Here is a 3,588-nt window from a genome sequence, read left to right as displayed (position 1 = left end):
CAGCCTCTGGCAACTGCCAGTCTGCTTCTGTCTCTGTGGATTTGACCAATCTGGATATATCAGTGGAATCATACAATATGTGACGTTTTGTGTCTGGCTTCTATCACTTAATGTTTTTAGGATTCATCCATGTTGTAGCGTGTTTTAGTCTCTCATTACTTTTTATGGCCGAAAAATATTTCCTTGAGTGCATAAATAACCTTCTGTCTGTCCATTCGTCCATTGATGGACATTTGGATTTATCCCACTTTTTTGGACTATCATGACTAGTGCTGCAATGAACATTTGTGCATCTTTTATTTAGATAGACATGTCTTCATTTCTCTTGGGTATATACCTATGAGTGGCATTGGTGGGTCATGTGGCAACTCCATGGGTAACTTTTTGAGGAACTTCCAGACTGTTTCTATAGCATCTCCCTGCTCCTTTTGGGGGGAAGTGGCTTCAGCTCTGGAATCTCAGTCTGCTCCTCCATAGAATGGGAGCCATTGGAGTGCCAGCCTCATTGGGTTGTTGTGATGGGGGAATAAAATAACAAAGGCAGAGCCCTGCAGCACCATCCCTGGCATGGGACCAAGCACTTAATAACTGTTAGCTCTTATTAGTATTTACCTACATATTTACTTATTTATGAAAGGAATATAGCCCAAAAATATATACCACCCTCACCGGGAAGGAGAATAATAAAATAGGCTTAGAAAATCAATGGGGATATAAATGGCAGTATTTCCTGGAGTCCAAGTGTGGGTTTTATTAAAGTTCAATGCAGTAAGCATTTCTGCATTGAGGCTGAGCTTATTTACTCTTAGAACCTGAGCAAAGCAGAGAGATTGGGACTCGAACCAGTCACCTATGGGGTCTGTTAGCTCCCTGGGATGGCATTCCCCCATCCCCATCCCCTTATTTCTAGTTTGTCATTAAGGTAGGTAATCTGAAGATTGGATAGGTCTGTAGTTGGCTGGCATGGGATGAGGAGTCAAGAAAGAGCCTGGAAGAAATTCTGACGAGCTATCCTTGTGACCGTTCTTGGCAATGGTCACAATAGGAAAAGCTACCATTTTTTGAGCAGTAACTATATGCCAGGTGATTTGTTCAAAGCTGGGGATACAACCCTGACTATTAACTATGTCACAATTATGTGAATCTTTTTGGTCAAAGACATAATTAATAATAATGTGTGCTAAATATGTGTTAGGTGCTGTGCTAGCTTCCTTACATACATTATCTCATTTAATCCACACACTACATCTATAGATTGTTTTCATATAATTCTTGTTTTACAAGTAAGGAAACAGGCCCAGACAAGTTAAAGGACTTACCCGAGGGCTCTCAGTGAGGAAGAAGTGAAGTTAGAATATGAATGTGGGTGTGTGATTCCAAGGCTTTGCCCACTGTTGGTGGTAGACACCCAGGTTTGCTGCTGTGCATAAGGGGCTGAGTCCTTTTCCTACGCCTTTTTTTGGTTCCTCATCTCCTCCTACTCAGTGTGCTCTGGCTATCCTGGCCTCCTTTCATTTCTGAGAACACCAACTTCCTTTTCTTTTTGGAGACTTTGTACTTGTGTTTCCTATGCCTGTAACTTGCCCTCACCAACTCTTTTTTATTAAAAAAATTTTTTTCTAATGTTTATTTATTTCTGAGACAGAGAGAACACACCCACACATGTGTGGGGGAGGGGCAGAGAGAGAGGGAGACACAATCTGAAGCAGGCTCCAGGCTCTGAGCTGTCAGCACAGAGCCCAACTCAGGGCTTGAACTCACAAACTGCAAGGTCATGACCTGAGCCAAAGTCAGTCACTCAGCCGACTGAGCTACCCAGGCACCCTCTCACCAACTCTTTCACATAGTTAACTCCTGTTATTCTCCCAGTCCATGGGAGAAACTGCTTATTGCCTCCCCAAAACAATTCGCCCTTTTTAATAACAACTCTGGGTGATGCTTTAGAGACTCCAGTTTCCAGCCTTTCTTGCAGCATGGTGTGTTCATGGGACCAGCTTCTGGCCAATGAGATGGAAGTAGAAGATTCATCTCCTTAAGTGGGTGGGGGTGTGTTCCCTTATTTGTCTAATGTCCTTGCCCTGTCCTGTTGTTTATGATGCCAATGTGGTGGCTGGAGGTCTGGCAACCATTTGGACCTGGAGGAGAATGGAAGCCGCATATTAAGGAATGTAAAGCAGAAAGACAGAAGGAGGCTGGGCCCCTGAACTGATGGAGCTGCCAAATTAGTTTTAGGCTGTTAGCCTTCTGGCTTCTCATGGAATAAGACAAATTGGAAACTTTTGTTAAAGCTACTAAGTTGTGTCTCTATTACTAGCAACTAAAAAAATTCCTAACTAATACAATTTCTTGGCTTAAATATCACTTTCTCATAATGGCTTATGTGAAACTCAAAATAGGTCCTTCCTTTTGTTCTTTCTTGTAACTCCTGGTTCTTTTCTTTCATTGCCCTGATTCCAATGAAAAGAAATATATATACATATTATTTTTATTAATTTATTTTCTCCACTGGACTATTGGACATATGGGCAAGGCCACTGGGTATAGTTAGATTTGCATGACACAAATCTAAGGGGTACCAGTTAAATAATAGTTTATGTGGATGACATTTCCTGAAATTGTGTTAATGCATAGCCTGTACAGCACAGTCCTATCTACAAGGTCAGGAGGGACCTTGACCTTGAAGCTTATCATGTCTGGGCCATGGTCAATCCTCAACAAACTTTGTTTGCAGGATGAAAGGATTAACAAAAATTATGGATGCCCTGAGGTGGGTACTGAGGGTAGAGGGTTGGATGAAGCTTGGAAATGATGGCAACAAGGCATGGAGTCTCTAACCCTGAAAAGAACAAAGGATTCTGGGGCTCAGAGGGAGGTGGTCCCACTTTTGGGGGAGCTGGAGGATTTGTGGATAGGAGAGACCCTTCTCTTATTTGGCCTCAGTTTTCCATCTATAAAGTGAGGGCATTTTTGCAGAAAAGTGGTTTTGTGTAACCTTTATTTTCTTTTTTATTTTATTTTACATCTTTTTTTGCTTTAAGTAGGTAATGCCTGCATGATAAAATACTCAAGTATACAAAAAGCATAGAAAGAAAAGTAAATTACTTTCATTTCTAACTCCTACCTCCCCATATACACTCTCTGCATTACCCACTCCCCACTCACCCCCCCCCCCAAAAAAAAAAAAAAAAAGAAACTCTCCTGGCTATCACTGTAACCAGTAGTTTTCTTTTAAGGGAGCAAATTTCTGTTTTCTTTCATGAAAGCAGTGTAGCAAAGCAGTGCTGGCAGCAGGTGGGGATGTAGCTCAGTGGTAGAGCGCATGCTTAGCATGCATGAGGTCCTGGGTTCGATCCCCAGCATCTCCATCCTCTTTGTATCCTTGCTTGGGGAAATAGATTTCTTTGTTACAGCCACACCACTTACTTTACAATCTGCAAACTAATCATCTTGCTTGGGGGTAAGCACTTATGTTTTTTTCCTGGTTTGCTTGTAATTCTTCTGTTTTCTTTTTTAAATTTACTTATAATTGACATATAGCATTGTATCAGTTTCAGGTGTACAAATATAATAATTACGTATTTGTATATA

The 3,588-nt window shown here is 41.3% G+C and overlaps 1 non-coding gene across 1 annotated transcript; it reads left to right on the top strand.

The window, feature by feature from the left end:
* The first annotated feature begins 3,293 nt into the window (after positions 1-3,293).
* Positions 3,294-3,365, top strand: TRNAA-AGC (transfer RNA alanine (anticodon AGC)). The gene has a single exon. It is a non-coding gene; the product is annotated as a tRNA-Ala (tRNA).
* Positions 3,366-3,588: the final 223 nt, after the last annotated feature.

Source organism: Panthera onca, chromosome E3 (assembly GCF_046562875.1).
Source record: "Panthera onca isolate mPanOnc1 chromosome E3, mPanOnc1 haplotype 2, whole genome shotgun sequence".
Lineage (NCBI taxonomy): Eukaryota > Metazoa > Chordata > Mammalia > Carnivora > Felidae > Panthera > Panthera onca.
This window is presented reverse-complemented; position numbering and strand designations above follow the sequence as displayed.